The following is a 17,709-nucleotide window of genomic DNA, read 5'->3' on the forward strand; positions in this document are numbered from 1 at the left end:
CAAAACCTAACCCTAAGGGAAATCATTTGCTACAGCTTAGTGGTGTGTTGTATTATTCTCTGACAAGATTTGTTTGTCAGTTTTAAAAGCAGTTTATAAACCAGTCATGTAGATCAAACACAGAAAGCTGAAACATTCTGAAACATTCATCATGCAAGAGGTTTTTTCCCTTAAAACAAATCCTCTTTCCTTTTTGCTAGCTTGACTAACATAAACTTTTACTCTAATGATGACTGGAAAAAAAAAAGGTAATCTTTTAAGCTGGAGTTGTGTGTGTCAGCTGGAGTGTACCATTCCTAGAGTGTTATTAATCATAAGCCAGTCTATAAAACAATGTTTCTCTGCATGGGGCGTGCTAACTAGCTTCCAACGACACTGAGTTTAGCCTAGCTTTATTCTCCAGTGATCTAAATCTACAAGTAATGCCTATTTCACCTCAAGAGGTGTGTTTTTCACATCCCATCTTTTGTTTTATTGCATCTTTTTTATGCTCTTCTGACATTCTTGTCCTTCTGTAGGTAACTGTTATATTGTGTTTATGGAAGGCATATGCAGAAGCTGGGTACTGTTGCAAAGAACCATGCTAAAGCACAGTACCTTACAGTGTAGGAAATCATGAGAAATACATAGGAGTGGTCTAGATCAGTTCCTAACAACCTGAATGTTCTGATGGGAAACTCATTAGACAGTAACTGTGTCTCTATCTACTGATATCATCACCAAAAATATTTTCTTCCTCTTAGATTCAGTGCTAACGAAAAAAAAATCGGTAGGTGTAAAGTATTTTAAAATCTTCCAGGCATTTCTAGGCAGGTGAGTATATAATGGTTCACCTTCATTGATACAGTTCTGTTCCTTTATGCATATTTGGGCTTCTCCAAAGCCAGCAATACTTTTCTTTATGCTCTTCAGGAAGGGACCAGGTGTAATTGCAAAAGAATAGTGCAGTGTACCCTCTTCATGCACAGTGGTTGTGAGTGCTTTTTGCCACTGCAAAACTAGTATGTCCAACTGTTAAAGAGAGCTTCATATTATGACAGTCTGTTCCAGCCTCAAAAGACAGGAAGACAGGTTAGATGCAGAGAAAAAAAATTTTGAAAAGGACTGAATTAATAAAATAATGTTCCATTAAATCTGTAGACCCAAGGTTTTAGGACTTGCCAGTGAGAATGAAATGAAGTACAAAACAGTTACACTTTTTTGTTATGATACTCATGACTATGAACAAACCATTTCCATAATTCATGCACAGAATTATACTGAAGGGCGCAAGGGTCACGTATCTCAATGATTAGCATAACACCTTAAGAAAGGAAGAGGATAATTCCATTTTGCAGTGTAATGATTATTTCTGACTATGATGCCATCTTTGAGTTACAAATAGTAAAAGAGTGAACCTATCCCTACGGAGCTAACTTTGCATATGGTCCATGTTCTCTAGTCCAGATGCCTCATAATTCTTCAGTAACAGAAAATTTGCAGGTCAAAATTCTTTACTCCTGTGAATTTTCTTAATTTCACTTCAATTTCCACAGCAGGTCTTCCCAAGATGTGCTGTTTACCCCACAGGACTATAGGAAAGAGTTTGAAGTAGCCCATGAACTAAATATTTCTTGCTTATTTCTCTGAAAGACACTGACAATAGTTGATGAAGCAGTAGATTTTTCATGTCTGCTCCTGTGCTTTGCAAGGCCTGATAAAGAGTTTGGAATTCTGCTTTCAGGATGAGGATATGGGGAGTGAGATAAATCACCTCCTCCTCTGTGCTCTCATAACCTGACAGAGAGTTGAGCGCAGTTCTCTTTCTACTCTGGCAGTACCCAAACTAGCTAAATTGAGAAATTTAGGATTTTAGAGAGTAATTAAAAACTTTCATACGATATATGTGTTTTAAGAATCCATTTGCAAAGGGAGGATTTTACACAAGTTTTCTATCAACAGTAAACTATGGTTGAAACTTGCTGTTTCTCCTTTCTGTGTCCTGCTGGGTGTTGAGTTTTCTTTGGTAGCACATCCTTACCTGTCAGTCACTTGCCCAGGCAGAGCTGAGTCAGACCTCAGCCTGCAAGTCCATGTCTAGAGTTGTCCCCAGTGTCCCAGTCCTCTTTGGCTGGCACTGGCACATTTTGCCTGGGGCTGCTGGTGGCTGAACTCTGTACTTGATGACATGGTGGAAAGAGGCTTAAAATGTTGCAATAGGTGCAAAAGTCAATGTGTCACTGTCGCTGCGTGTAATGGCCTTACGTCAGTGCAGTGGCATGATATGTCACTGTTTTCTTCCACTGCAGGCCATATACAGCCTGTTACATTTTGATCTGCTCAGCAAACCAGAGTGGATTCCTTTTGTCTGTAAACAGCAGCTGGGTGAAAGGAAAGGGTAATGGAGCCTGAAGGTATTTGATGCATCAGCGTTAACTTTGAATATATTCGCTGACCAGATAACAGCCCATATGTGCACTGCCAGTGTCAGTTTGTAGTTGTTACTGCTTCTAGAGCACAGCTGTGGTAAAAAACGATCTGCTCTGATTTCACCTTGGGAGGTGTGATTCTGGAGGGAAAACGTGGCCTGGCTAAATCTATGTGCTGTGCCTTCCTGTGACCCTCTTGTCACATGAGCTATTTCAAATAAGACTTTCTTTGTTCTTGGCAAAAAGGACATATTCTTTGGTGGGTGGCTTGCCTGTCCTGTTACTGCTCAATATGGATTTTCACATTTTAGGTGTTCCAACTACGCAAATGGAGCAGGTCTGTACTGTTCATCAGATGTAAAGCTAACTTTAAAAGAGCATATGGAGGCATATGAAAGGTTTGCACTGCAGTTAAATCTGTCTGAGGATCAAGGAGGACCAAGTAATTTAGAACAAATTCTTGCATTTTAAAACATCTATCCTTAATCTGGGGCAAGCGTGCCTGAAGCTTTACAGATAAAATAATCTCATCCAACCTCATGTCACATTTTCTAAGCAAATGTTCATGGTTCACATCTGCTTTATTTACTATCTGTTAGATTTAATGCATTCTTATATATTAGAAAAGAAATATATCTTCAGATAAACGTGGTTTAAAAATGGGATTATAATCCCAGGGCCCTCAAACACTCATGTTTCAGTGAGTAGAAGCAGATTTTTCTGATACAGTTGGGGCAGAAATGTTTCTTGTATGGCTCATACTGTGTAAAATGATATAGAACAGTTCTCTCTTTCAGTATTAAATCACTTACTTATAACAAGCATGGATTTTGAGTGCAAAATTTGTTAATGCTTACAGTAAAGTGTAGAATGTGAGACATATTAAAATTCTTAGAATACCAAAGGGTGTGAACCAGATTTGGAAATACGATAGTGGGTTTAACACCTCTTTTAAAATGAGGCAGATGTAGAATAATCTAATCAAGATGTGTATCCAAAGTATGAAAAGAAATCTGTTCTGAACCCAACTTCCTGCAGTCATGAAGCGTACATCCATGAAGCTCTCAAATAAAGCAATGTGCAATCAATCCATGCTTCTTCCTCTTAGAGAACAGAGCAAATGTGAACTATTCATTATTCTAACAGTACTTCATTTTTTTGTGTATTGTGTACACAATCCTGTGTTTTTGCAAAATCCTGCTCTAAAAGTAAACCTTGAAAGCAATTGCAAGTGCAGAGGCAAATGTGCCATCTCATGTGCATTCACATGAGGTCAGCTGATTACATGTGATTATAAACATGCTGTTGATTGTGGTGGAGTGGCCAGGCCTCACGAAGGCTTTGTGTGGAATTATGGATTTGCAAATGCAAAGTGTCTGAAACCACTTGCAGTGACAGCAAGACTGCTGCAGGACACAAACAAATTTTGTCCTAACCCTGTGAAATTAACAGCATTCCTCTGTTTGGTTTGACCCTGGTTAAAGCAGGTTGAAACAAGGAAAGCTCTTTCCTTAGCATGCAAAGTAGGTAATGCTGGGGTGAAAGGCAGGTTTAAGCATAAAAGTGGTAGGGGAAAAAGGCCTTTTGCCTTAGCAGAAAAAAAAGGAGCCACCTTGATTGCTTTCTGTGCTTTTCTCTATCTCATCTTTACACCATTAATCTGAAGATCTTTTAACATTACTAAGTTCACTGATTTTTCCTGTTGCTGAAATACCATTTAATTTTAGCTGCTTTTAGTTAGATATCTGTAGCAGTAATCAATTGCCTAAACAGACCTGTATTGCCATTTGAGAGGCCCTAAGGTCCTGCCATAGCACTGGCAGGTATGATACAGGACCTAAGGCAAATTGTTGCTGTTCTGGGGCAGCAGTGGTTATATTAGGGCATCTCACATGGGACCAGACCCTTGAATTTAGTCCATAGCCTCAATAAATTGTCTAGGCTTCTTGTGTGGTCAGACAAGAGAAGAGAGAGGCTCTTTCAGCAGATCGTTGTGAGTGCCTGTCTTAGGCATTGAGTCATTCCTGTAAAGTATTTGTCTGTTCTTTTACCAGGGAGTGCAGGCAATGAGGTAAGTTTAGGATTTCTAATTTGTGGATGACAGAAGTCAGTTATGGTAAATCTTGTTCTCTGAAAACAAAAAAATATGGAAATTATGGGCTTTTAATATAAAGAGTTTGATTTCATAGTGTTATTAAGATTTATCACTATAGATGAACTGTGGGAAGTCTCAAGGATAAAACTAGCTAAAACTCCTCTTTAATTAAAGGTGCAACTGAAAATCTGAATTACAATTTTTTCCTAGAATCAGTTGGTATTTAAAGAATTACAGAAAGGATTTTATTTGTTTAATCAACCAGAGGAACTTTGCAGTGTAACTGGAAGATAAAGATACATCTTTGTATTAAGCCATTGCTCTCCATTTTAAACTGGCTCCTCAACTGTCACCTGTCTAAAGCAGATTTGTTGCAGCTGTAATGACCTGGAGATACAAATGAAGCATAAGTTGTGAGTGGTAACATTGTGCTATTTTTATTAGACCACTACTCTAGCAGGAGAAAACAGAGGAGTATTCAGCATACACCCCACTCCTTTAGGGTCTGCAAGCTTCTCTGTTTTCTTCCATTATTTCAGTACAGCTATTAAAAGATACTACTCCCCTTACAAGACTAGCCTAATTTATTACTGTCTTAAGGAATGCAAATCTATTAATAGTGGAAAAGAGGTAAGGAGGTCAGTATTGTGAACAGAACACAAGATAAAACCTTTAGAGTTCTCCCTGTCTCATTTCAATCAGACACAAAACGATAAAAAAATTCCTTTGACATTCTAAAGCAGCGCAGGAAACACAGCAGTGCCGTTTAGTGTGATATGGCTTCCAGTGCCATATGAATGCCAACAGCAGGATTCTGAGGTTCAGCCAAGTTGTGCAGCACAAAGCTCCAAGAGGTAGGAAAGGACTATTTATGCCACTGTCATGTATCACGACAGATTCACACAGCGTGGCCAGACACATCCCGTACCAGAGAAAAGTCCCTTCAATGTCTAACAGTGCAAGCGAAGGCCTGTGGAGTGCAAAGCATAATGAAGTCCAAAACTGGAACTTTCCCAGTTATATAAATGTAACTCTTTGCTTTATTTCATATCACCTTTGTTTACCCTTTGAAACAATCAGACATCATTACTTATACAGAACCCCTCACTGTAATTTTAGGGTATTCTGGCATTTTGAAACAAAACAAGAGTGGAAGCAAATATATTTCTTGGCTTTGAATTTAAAAGCTTAGGGATCCTTTTAAAAACAAATTTTACAGTGACCAGCTTTTGAGTTAGCTCTGCCAGTAAAGAATTTGCAACTAAAGAGACTGAAGGCATTACCAGGTGAGGGTCATCCTGCAACAGTGAGAAAAGCCAGTACAAAGCCATCTGTACGATATTAGACATTAAAATGAGATTTAATTGGCATGTAATGGCTTAATAACTGTCTGTTGGATTTGGGAACTAAAGTGATTTCCTGCCCCTTGGCTGTTTCGACATTGGTATTTTGATGCTGGTATTTTAAATGTGTGCAACAATAACTTGTTCTCTTCATACTGGAATATCTTCTGTATAATGGCCACAACCTACTGAACTATGAATATTTATTAAGTTTGTTTATTCCCTGTGCTTCTTTGCTTGCTTCCTTGCACATGTGAGAATATGTATGCATAGTTTCTTTTGCATTCTTTTCACAGAGTACTTTAGGGCAGGTTCTGGTCTGCCAGTGATTTCGGGACCACAGGGTGAAGAACGTTTTGAACCACGAAGACTCTCTTGTATGTGCTATGGAAATTCTGCAAAATATAACTTTTTTTTTTTGTTAAAGTGAATTACAGGGTTATTTGCTATTGAAAAAAATAATTTCAACTAATACTACTATTTATTATTAAAGGGCCCAACTTTGTAAGGTAATTAACAGATGAGATAGGGTACAGTCTGCTGAAAATGACTTCCTGAGGATTTTGTGCCATATTTTTCTGTTACTAATAGAAATGTACTAATGTATCTTTGATGGTACTAATGATGAGGCTACATAAAAGATCACCTCTTGCACAGACTGAAGGGTCTGAACAGACAGGAATGAAAGATCTGCAGAATACCTTGGGACTTAATTCAGCACTGGGCCATGGCAGCCAGTGTGCGAGAGATGTTGGGGGCTGCACAGGACTCCTCTTTCCATAGGCTGTTTGGTGTCCCAGGACTCTGTGCACTTCAATGACTGTTAGAGAGAGAAGGTTACCATAGTTCCTTATTTTATAAGGGAATACTGAATGAAGTAATTAATTATCAACCTAACATAGTGTTCCTAGGCAGACTAAGCAATGTAGCTGTTGTTAAAAGTTTGATTCTATCGTAGAGCTCGAGCTGAAGGGTCTATAATGCAGGGTCCAACAGTGGATGTTACTGGTAAAGGTGTATGATGTTTTCTTGATAAAAACTTTCAATCACCAATCAGTCTTCCTTAGCTACCAACATTTTCCAAAAGTACAGGTGTTTGTTTTGTCAGGTTTAAATACACAGAAGTGTTGAAGCATGTCCTCAAAAAGTAGTTTTGTACTTTATGAATTGCTTAGTTTCTATTTCGCAATATGCTAAATTTTTTATGATCATAAAATTAAAACAATTTGATACTATGTGTACTGAGATTTATGCCATTCCACATTCCTTGAAAGGTAAATTTGGAAAAAAGTTAATGGATGAGAAATTTGTTGTAACTTCTTCTGGAAATACAAAGAGAGGTTAAAACAGTGGAGTTAAAAATTGAGCTCTCAAATATGTTTTTATTTTCCATTTCAGTGAATAAAATCATGTTAGCCTAATTCAGCTAGTCCCTTAAAGAATGGTTTATGTTTTAGAAAGTGAGAACCTCACAAAACACTGCATATTAATTATTTGAGGACTGTTATGTCATGAGAGATTAGGAGAACATGTTCTCACCTTCAGAAATCTTGGATTAGAACATGACCAAACATTTCATTATCTCATTGTCCATCTTCATATCCCAGGTCTTTCATTTTATTGCCATTTGAAGAATATGTAATATTTATGTAAATTTGTACATTGAACTACTGTATTTGAAAAACTGTTTTCAACACATAAGGAAACTTGGACCAGTATGATTGATTTGCTTAAGGGTGAGGCTCAGATCAACACTGGAAAGTATTAAAAAGTTCATTGTTTAGATAACAGATCAATTATGAAACTGGTTCTGTTCTGTTAAATGAATAAATTCTGAGATTGCTGTGAAAAGTATTAAAATCTACAATTATTTCAATTTTAGATAACAAATGGAAGATACGAGAATCCCTTATGCACTGCATCTTTGAGGGCAGTAGAAATATGCAGTTGAGATGATAAAGTATGGCATGTTAAAGATAATATACCTTCCCTAAACTGTGCCACATAATAAAACATTATTTATATTTTTTATCTGGCTCATACATGACTATTTATATTTCTTTATATTGCTGTTTCTTCCCTAGAAGAGAACTTGTCACCATATCTTGATATTCTTCAAGTACAACCCTTAGAGAATAATCCTTGCTGTGGAAACAATTTGAGAAAAGTGACATATCTTTTAAGTGTAACCTTTTCAGCTGAGATCAGTGCTGTCCATCTTACAGATCATTTATGATCTTAATCATTACAATCCAAATAAATCTTACAGATTTTTTAATAATAGTAATGTACAAAAATGTTTTAGGTACATAATACGTAGCATTATGAATAATATAATAATGATGTAAGCTTTCTGCTCTTACTTGCTTCCTTGCTTTCTCAAGCAGGAACATCTGAACTATTTGATTTTTTTAAAGAATGTTGCCTTTCTGGTGAAGTCTCTGCTTGACCATGAAGCTGTAGTGCTCCAAGATGCCATTAGAAATTGTATCAGGGCATGAGAGTTTATATACAGCCAGTCTAAAAGGCTCCTCAGAAAAATCTGTCTGTATGTCACACAGGGTCAATAGAGTAAGACTTGCTGTGGCAGGAAGAGCTCAAACCACTGAGTAGTGACTGTGCTCATAAAATTTCTCTTATAAAAGTCATTAAGTTTTGATCTAAGGATGGTATGATTATTTGCATTATGGGGATATATATATATTATATATATAATAATTCTGTTAAATCTGCTACTTGTATTTGAATGTGCTAAACTAGCAGTTCAAGCCAACTATAAATAATCAGAATAACAGGTTTTCTTTGCATATCTATATAAAAACCTTCATCAGATTTTTTGAGCTCACTCAGACAATAGAGTGAAATCTGAAGAAATATTGACATCAGTTGTGTATTGCCTAGGTAAATTAATTTGCTGTCTTTGGGAGAAATTGTCTAATCTGTCTATCTAATTTATAGACCAAAGGCCAAATGATCCTAACACATAATCTGCTCAAAACCCCTAAAGATTTAAGTGTGCACTTGCCTAATGCACTTTCCTTCTAATCCATGGTCAAGGGTAAAGTTGAGTAGAAAGTTTAAGTTTCTGCAGAATCAGTAAACTGATATAAATATAGTGGCATCAGTACTTTTTTTTTTGTCATAAATATTGGCACAAACAAGATCTTCCTTTATTTTTGCAATTTCTTGGTAACAAATGTATCAATTAAAACTTAGGAATCTTCAACAAAGTCAGCTCCTGGACGAGGAGAACAAATTTCTCTGATCTATTGGCAGTAGAACACAACTCAACAGTGACATCGAAGCTATTGTTATCCCACATCTTCATCCAGACCTGATGAGGAAAGATAGAATAATCAATGACTTGGTTAACTGGAAACAAACTTTAAAAATTAAAGTGAGCCAAATACAGTAAAATACTGAGTAAAGTGATGGATTCTCTACCTCTTGGTATCTTTAGTCAAGTCTGAATGCCTTCTGGGATATATTTGGGCCAACACCAGTGTTGATAGCAATATACAGGTAGGAGGGGAACTGTATGATGTTTATTTCAGTTACATATTAACTGATCTTTGACACCTGCAGTCACAAACATTATGTACGTCAGAAAAAAGAAAAGCTCAGCTGCTTCTGGAAATCTGTCTGTGAAATGCACAGTAGTACAGCAGATAATTTCTCAGTAGAGGGCACCTTGTCCTCATTCACAATTGACTGTTCTCATGTATCATCCTCAAAAACTGATGGGCATTATAGGAATAGCAGGAGCCGGAGCTTATCATAGCATAAAACCATGGTCTTGTGGTCATGACTAATAAACTACCTGTATGAAAGCCTTGAGTCATATCCTCTGCAAGGCTCTGCAAGACGAGTGGTGGTTTGCATCATAGCAGCTGCCATTTAGCCAGCACACAAAAAAAGAACATAATGGTCATCTTAACTGCCACCAGAATAACTTTTTTTGATGTGCTGAAGGTGTCAGCAGAGCTGGTTTTAGGTGAAAAGTAATAGATTGTGTCATAGGAGGCAAGACTGGATGTAATTACTTCATTTAAAACTTACGAAAATATGAAAGGTAGCATCAAAGCTGTTCATTTTTCACAAAGAGCAAACGGTCTGCTCTCATCAAAGCTTTCACAGGCTTAGTGACAACTGCTAGGCTACTGGGCTGGTTCTAGCGGAAGCTGTGTCTTTTTCTTTAGTGTATGATCTGTGCAGGTCCAGGAGTTTTTCTAGCGAATTGATGGTGGCATGTGTGGTTTAGTTGGTATTGGCTTTTGTGGCACTGCCAGTGAGATAAACACTGCTTTGGCAGACTTCAGATAGAGCGTTGTATCCCATTTTTTGGTTTTTGCGTCTCAAATGTATTTTTTGTTTTGTTTTTCTCGCCACTGGCTGGGGAACCTGAACTCTTCCAATGACAGCTATGTCATCTGGAGGTTGTTGGCTATACCTGCTGAGATGCTTGCATAGAGGGGCAGTATCTCGGTTTGAGACAAGTTTGGGAGGAAAACGCTCTGGAATGAACGTCTCCCCCAAAGACGGGTTTTCAGCACTCCCTCCCCCACCGATGCGAAAGGAATTTCTTGGATGAAAGTGAAAAATACTATTTATTTAACAAACAAAGTGCCAGCAGGGCACAGGAAAAATGAATAACTGTTAAAATATTAAACCTCCTCAATGAGGAGAAAGCTGGTGGATTTAGAGTTGCCTCTGTAGCTGGCTCGGCCCCTCGTGAGGTCTGAAGCCAGGATGCGGTGTCCCCGCAGCCTCCCCGCCAGTCCACGGGGTCTGGTGATGTGGTTCTTGGATCACAGCTAGGCCCAACAGTTCCAGAAGAGGAAGAAGTTGTTACCGGAGGATTTCGGTGTGCCGATATGCAGTCCTGGGAGAAAACCTCTTGCCTCAGCTTACAAGTTAGCTAAAAGCAGGAAGGTGCTCCCTTGGCTCTGCAGCGGTGAGAACACAGGGGAGTGTGTGTGAGTCCTTGAACACAAACCGCGCTGAAGAATTCGCCCGGCTTCTCTCCCCCCTTTCCTTCGGACCCAGCTTACAGCTGCAGGGCCCGTTTCTGGGCAATAAGCAGACGATAGGGGAATACAGTGTATCATAAAATCAGCCCAAGACAGTCAGGAACTCAACATTGTGTCAAAGTCTTGTCAGTACTTTAAGAGAAATACCTCTAAAAGGAAAATCAGATATTTATCCCAATTTTATGAGCTCCAAGAGAGTCCCTGGAGAGGGAATGAAAGTCTGCAAGATTGCACCAGTACTTGATTTGCTTTCATTGTCTACAAGAGTGCAGAGTTTTTCAGAAGAACCAAACGCCAGCTACACAATAGTCAATGGTGCAGGTACTTAGGGCATCCTCTGAATTATTACTTATCCTATAACAGTACCCAGTCTCCTTCCACAGCACTGTGGTTTTGAACAAAGAAATAGCATACTAGTATAGAAACAGTTCCAGGAGCTTACTAGAGGTGGCATGCTTTTGATGGCTTTATTAGAATGTTCATGAATTACATATCTATGCACTTGCTTTACTCAGAGGCTTTTCTTGATGCAGCTTGCAGAAGTAATAATTGTTTAACACTGTGCCAGGTATGTTTGAATGAACTACTTCTCTAGGGAAGCCGCTCTGTAGTTATACTGAACTTTCTCGTAATACCTCAAAAACAAAAATGCTATTTCTCTGCTTATTACCCAGCTGTAAGTTGCTAAAGATGTTATTTGCAAGTTTGTGTATAACTCTTGCCTTTAGGAAAATTTTCCCTTCTTTCTTCTATTACACAACTGAGAAGCATGGAAAAAAATGAAGAATACATTTGGTATCCATTCACTGCTACTCAGATATTCATTATTGTAACATGCTGTATTACTTCTCAAGGTTTTGGATTCATTGAACTAGCAAGAGTGGTTATAAATATGCTTTACTGAGTATTTATTATATCATGGATGGATTTCATATGCATAGATACATATGCAATATGCTAGTGTATAAATTATTACTGCAACATAGATGGCCTGGTATTTGTTCAGATACTTGAAAATCCAAGAAAATTCATATATTCCTGTTAATATTATTTCATCTATTTCTATACCTTACAGTAGATTGTTTTATTGTTGTTGTTCCACACTGTAAAAACAGCATATATTGCTTAGGCAGCTATTGCAGGAATCAGCTAAAGGTGGATCAAACAATGACTGTCCTACCTAAGTGTTAAATAGAAAATAATTGTAACCTAGTGTGTGGGGTTGACGCAGGCTGGATGCCAGGAGCCCACCAAAGCTGCTCTATCACTCCCCTCAGAAATTATAATGAAACACTCATGGGTCAAGATCTGGGGAGAGATCACTCACTGTTACTGTCACAGGCAAAACAGACTGACTTGGGGAAATTAGTTTAATTTGTTACCATCAAATCAGATCAGGATGATGACAAATAAAACCTGAATCCTGTAACACCTTTCCCCCATCCCTCCCTTTATCCTGAGGTCAACTTCACCTCTGAATTCTCTACCTACTGCTGCCCCTGTGGCACAGGGGGATGGGTAATGGGATTGTGGTCAACTCATTACACATTGTTTCTGCTGCTCCTTCCTTCTCAGGGGGACGAGTCCTCACACTCTTTGTCTGCTCCAGTATGGGGCCCCATGAATTGGAGACACTCCTTCAGGAGCAGCCTGCTCCAGCATGGGTCCCCATGGGGTCACAAGTCCTAGCAGCAAACCTGCTCCAGGGTGGGCTCCTTTCTCAATGGAGCCAGAAGTCCTGCCAGGAATCTGCTCCAGCACAGGCTTCCTAAGGGGTCACAGCCTCCTTTGGGCATCTCCTTGCTCTGACCTGGGGTCCTCCAAGGGCTGCTCCACCATGGACCTCCATGGACTGCAGGGGGACAGTCACCACAGGCTGCAGGAGAATCTCAGCTCCAACACCTGGAGCATCTCCTCCACCTCCTTTTCCACTGACCTTGGCGTCAGGGTTGTTTCTCTCCCATGTTCTCATTCCTCTCTCTGCCTGCACTCCTCTGCTGCTGCAGTTTTTCTGCTCCTTCTTAAATCAGTTATCCCAGAGGTGCCCCCACGATGGCTGATAGGCTTGGCCAGCAGTGGGTCCATCTTGAAGCTGGCTGGCAAGGCAGACATGGGAGAAGCTCCCAGCAGCTTCTCACAGAGCCACCCCTGCAGCCCCTGCTGCTGGTAGCCACTGCTACCAAAACCTTGACACACAAACCCAAGACATCTAGTTAATCTGTATTTTGGTAGAAGACAATTTTAGTGTTGGCTTCTGGTCTTTAATTTATTTATTCTTGTTTTTCCAAGACATTACACATCAGAGAGGTTCCCTCCATGTGCCATCTGTTTCCTTGCAATTGGGAATGGTAGAATAATTTTCTGAAGAATGGCTGACAAGATGTGGCAGGGGAACAGTAATCCATAAGAATGAGATTTCTCATTAAAGTCACTCAGCTCATCTGTGATACAGCAAGCTCTTGATTTACACTGGTCACCTCTGGAGCAGAGAGGACAGTGACTGGTAAGTTACATTTTTTATTGCATAGGCTTATGGTGAGGTTCTTGACAGTAACTGGGATTGCTGTCAGATCAGTTCTCATGGCACAGACACACTTATCTAAGTGAGATTATGCTAGTTAGACAATTTATCATAATAACAGATGTCATCGTAGACGCCTCGACCTTAGTTACTTCGTGATGTCTTAATGTTGGCTGGCTGTTGTCATATCATTCCTTAGGCTTTTGTTAGGACGAGCAGGTGGACTGCACAAGGTCCCTCATGAATTATAGCAGACCTCTCTTTTTGGCCTCTCAAATTTCTTTTCTTTATGTGCCTCCTGGTCTTCTCTCATGAACAGAACCTTAGTGCAGATCAATGCTTCTGCTCTTGCTGAGCAGCCCAGTTTATGACATACTGGCACAGCTGGACACGTCAGCCAGCTGATAATAGTTGCAACAGACAAAGGAAATTGCTCTAGGACAATTTAAAAATTAAATATCTGCCATAGAAGCTTGGCTGGGGTGAAGAGGGTAAGGAATAATATGATAGAAAGGAGAGACAGAATCACAGAGCTGGTGGTCAGAAAGGGTGTTGCAGGTCACTTAGTCTGCCTTCCTGCTTAAAGCAGCACCCTGGAGGCCTCAGACCACAGGGGAGCATACCTGCATAGGAAGTATACCTGGACCAAAACAGGAAATGGAGATGTCCTCTTCCAATTGCAGAGCCAGGTCTTTCCACAGTACAGTGAAAGCTACTTTTAAGTCATGACCAGCTCTTCCCCACCCCTCTATTTCTATACATTTGTATTTCACAATAAATACTGCCTGTCTTTTCAAGAGGGTCCTCAAAGTATTTGAAAATACAGAGAAAGGTAAGCTTATACATCATGTGAAAAAAAGAAGAATCCTATACTATGTGAAAACAAGAAAGAAGAATCCATGATTATTGTGTAAATCGTCAGCTGGAATAAAGGACTTTTTTTCCTCTTCTGATAGATGGCAGATCCTATGTTATTTTTTTTATTCTTAGTGTATAAGGAGCCTTGGGGTAGAGATCTTTTCCTATCTTACACAAATCTGAGTAAAGAAGTGTAAAAGCTCATCAGCTTTTAAGCAGAATCATGTTTAGTCTTGAGCTGCCAGTATTGTCAGGTGAATTTCAGAATGCAGGTCTGTGTGCCTTCCGGCTTAGCCACTGTTAACAGGAGAAAAATGAAAAATCCGAAGTCGGAATTCTATCCCAAGCCCTGAAGAGGCTAAAAGATGTGCTTAGGTTCATATAGAAATGTAGTTAAGTGATCTCAGGACATGATTTCAGCTGAATTCATGTGTTTGGAGTAGCTCTTCCCTAATTATCCATGCTGAAGTTTGGTAATGGGGTGCTACACAGTTTTTAACAAGTGACTGTCTGCTTAAGGTAAGACAGTCTGTCTTACCTGGCAGATCTGAAAAATAAAATATTTTTCATAATGTTTAACTCCAAATTTTGCTTTTAAAGTTGGTTATATTACCCCTTCCTTCTCGCAAATGCTTCAAAGAAAATGTGAAAATACATCTGGATACTATTAAGAAAATGAAGATCACCGCACAAGGTAGAATATCTAATCAGAGTAGCTGTTTGGTACATAAAAGGGTACACACCTTAAAGCAGTGGGAGCCCCAGCACTGTCATGAGGTGGTGGATGTACTGACCCATATTAGGGTGTTCTGCTTTGCATCCTGGCAAGGCACTTTTGCTTTGGTTTTGTTGCAAACCCTCTAGTTGGGATCCTCTGGAAACAGGAGCCTAGAGGAATAGCATGATTGGCTTGAAAGATTATTTTGTTGTGATTGCTAAATCAGCTGCATTCTTCCACTAGCTCACTATATCAGATTCACAGAAGCATGCTCCAGTGACTAAGCACACTCGTAAGATGATAAATTCAGCCAGCCATCTCTTCACTCCTTAAGGGCTGAGAGAAAGAGGAGTGTGAATGACAGACTGTGAAGGAAGAGACTAGCAGATCACATAAAGCCAGACTGACCTCTGAGTTCTGAGTCACTTAGTCAGAATCCCTTAGAACCACCTTAATAATTCAATAAGGCAAATAATATTTTGAACTAGGTGAACAGTTATGAAAGATTCTATAGTAGTCACCTCAATGAGCCTTCTCTCATAAATACAAAACATTAGAGCAAAATGCAGTTTTATAACTCCAAGTAAATCCCAATGAAGCAATTTGAGAGAATGTTCCCAGAGAAGGTTCTGTGGTCCACCTATCCAGCATGGTCTTGTTGCTGGCTAATAGCTTTTTGCTGTCTCTTCCTCCAAGCAATGTACCCAAATGTGTGACCTCAGTCTGGAATCTATGCTCTCAGTTTTCCAGAATACAAGCTCCTTAAATTGAGATCCATAATAATCTCACAAGATAATAATCCAAAAATCTGAGTCAGCCCAACAACTTCACTTGGATAACACCATGTAAACAGAAAAATCCTTTTTTGTTGGCCGAAATATTGCCAAGAATCATTAGAGCCAGTGCACAGACACTTGAATATGTTGGTGACGTTGCTTCGAAAGACTGGTAATTTTTTGAACAAAAAATATGCAAAACATATAAGATATTGTATATGAAGATGAAAGCTGCATGGTTTAACTTGAAAGCTATAGGGGTAACACTGGAATGAAGGCAATGTGTCTAAAGAATGAATTAGTCAAATCATTTTTGCCAACATTTTGACTTTTTTTTTTTCAGGAGTTAAAAGTATAACTACCTATATGCAAACAGACAATTCTAACTCATCCATAAATGCTCTCAGTGTAAATTACATATGTGCTGTTCTAAACCAAATTCTTCCTGTGTCTTTGTTCACTTGCTTTTCCAATCCTCAGTATTTCCAGTGAGTCTGTTATGGAAGCCTCCAACCTTAAAGAATATATGAGTTTTAACTCGTAATTGTGAAATAAGAATAAATAAAAAATGCTTTATACATCTGAAATAAACTATCTTCAGCTTTTTTTTTCATCATGGACATTATCTGAAAATTTACTACTTCTTATGTGATCACAGCTATGTGGATATTTGCTAGTTACATGAGGTCTGAGCAGCCTTGAAATCATCACACAGGTGTAATTTTTAAGAATAAAACAGTGGTCATTGACAGTATATTTATCATCACATATCCTTTTGTTATTTCTTACTTGTCTTGCATAGGCAATGACAAGGCTGAGAAGAGCAGCTGGTGATTTCTCTTCATCTCTGTACCTGGGCCTCTCATCATGACAGGATCCTTTTCTACACAGAAAGAGGGAAAGCTACTGCTGTTACAAATATGCTCATTAAATGAGACTGATGCTTTCATTCAAAAAATATTTGCATCTGTTTGGATGTTTTTCTTGATGTATTTTTTCCGTCTGCGTTGGTGGATGCATACACTTAAATACATGCAAAGCTTAACTGCAGTGAAGGAAAGCTGCCAAAATGCAAATCTTACACTTTTTGAAGCTAGATATTTGTCATATTTGACAGTGAATATTTAGATATATACCCAAAAGGAACACATTCAAATTGCCTTTTGTCTTAATAAACATGGTCCTTCTTATCCTATGATTTGTCATGATTATCAAATGATAACAGAAATGTATGCATTCTGAGAACATGCTGAATAGCTCATGCAAGAAAAAGCAGTTTTGAAGAGATTTGCAACTGAAAGGTCACCTGGCAGTATGGCAACATGTTTAATGAACCAAAAGTGAACTAATTTAACATTCTTTTCAAGGATTCAGAAAAAAAGCCCAGAGTTCCTCTGTGCCTTTATCATGGCACTGTGTTTAGAGGCCTTTTAAACAGACACCTTAGCACTGTTAAAGCAAAACTGTCCCATCCTGGTGTTCTTCACAAAGTTAACTTACAGGGTTACATCACAAACTGACATGGATTAAAATGAGCATGTAAGGTTTATGTAGAAAGCTCTGCCTCATACCAAATGTGTACGTTGAAAAGTACATTATGGCATCAGCATATTAGCATACCTTGGAGTTTGGGCTTTGATAGCTGATGGAGAGAAGGACTCTGGTTATTTATCACCTACACAGCAGAAGGATCCTGAATGTTACCTTTGGCATTTGCTAAAGCATTGTTTGCCTCACACTTTGATAGCCTATGCCAGAGAGAAGGTGTTTCTCCCATGCTGCAGCTTCACGTAGTTTCTCCCAGTCCTCCAGTTTACAGATAGGAGGCTTAAAGAGAGTCACTGTTTCCTTTTCCAGGACATGCCTACAAGAGATTTATAATGCCTTTCTCAGGTACTTTTTTCTCAAATAATTTTCTCAAACAGGTGGGGCAGAGAATGTCTTGCTAAATAATAGATTA

At 38.9% G+C, this 17,709-nt stretch overlaps 1 protein-coding gene across 4 annotated transcripts in view; it reads left to right on the forward strand.

Annotated features, from left to right (window-relative positions):
* CABCOCO1 (ciliary associated calcium binding coiled-coil 1) overlaps window positions 1-17,709 on the forward strand; it is a 214,364-nt gene that overhangs the window by 197 nt on the left and 196,458 nt on the right. For 3 of the 4 annotated variants that reach the window (XM_048311323.1, XM_048311325.1, XM_048311326.1), the window contains exon 2: window positions 13,166-13,379. The exons of the other annotated variant lie outside the window; for it this stretch is intronic. The gene's annotated coding sequence lies outside the window, so the exon portion shown is untranslated. The remainder of the gene's footprint in view (window positions 1-13,165; window positions 13,380-17,709) is intronic. 4 annotated transcript variants of the gene reach the window in all.

The sequence above is a fragment of the Corvus hawaiiensis genome, chromosome 8 (assembly GCF_020740725.1).
Source record: "Corvus hawaiiensis isolate bCorHaw1 chromosome 8, bCorHaw1.pri.cur, whole genome shotgun sequence".
Taxonomy (NCBI): Eukaryota; Metazoa; Chordata; class Aves; order Passeriformes; family Corvidae; genus Corvus; species Corvus hawaiiensis.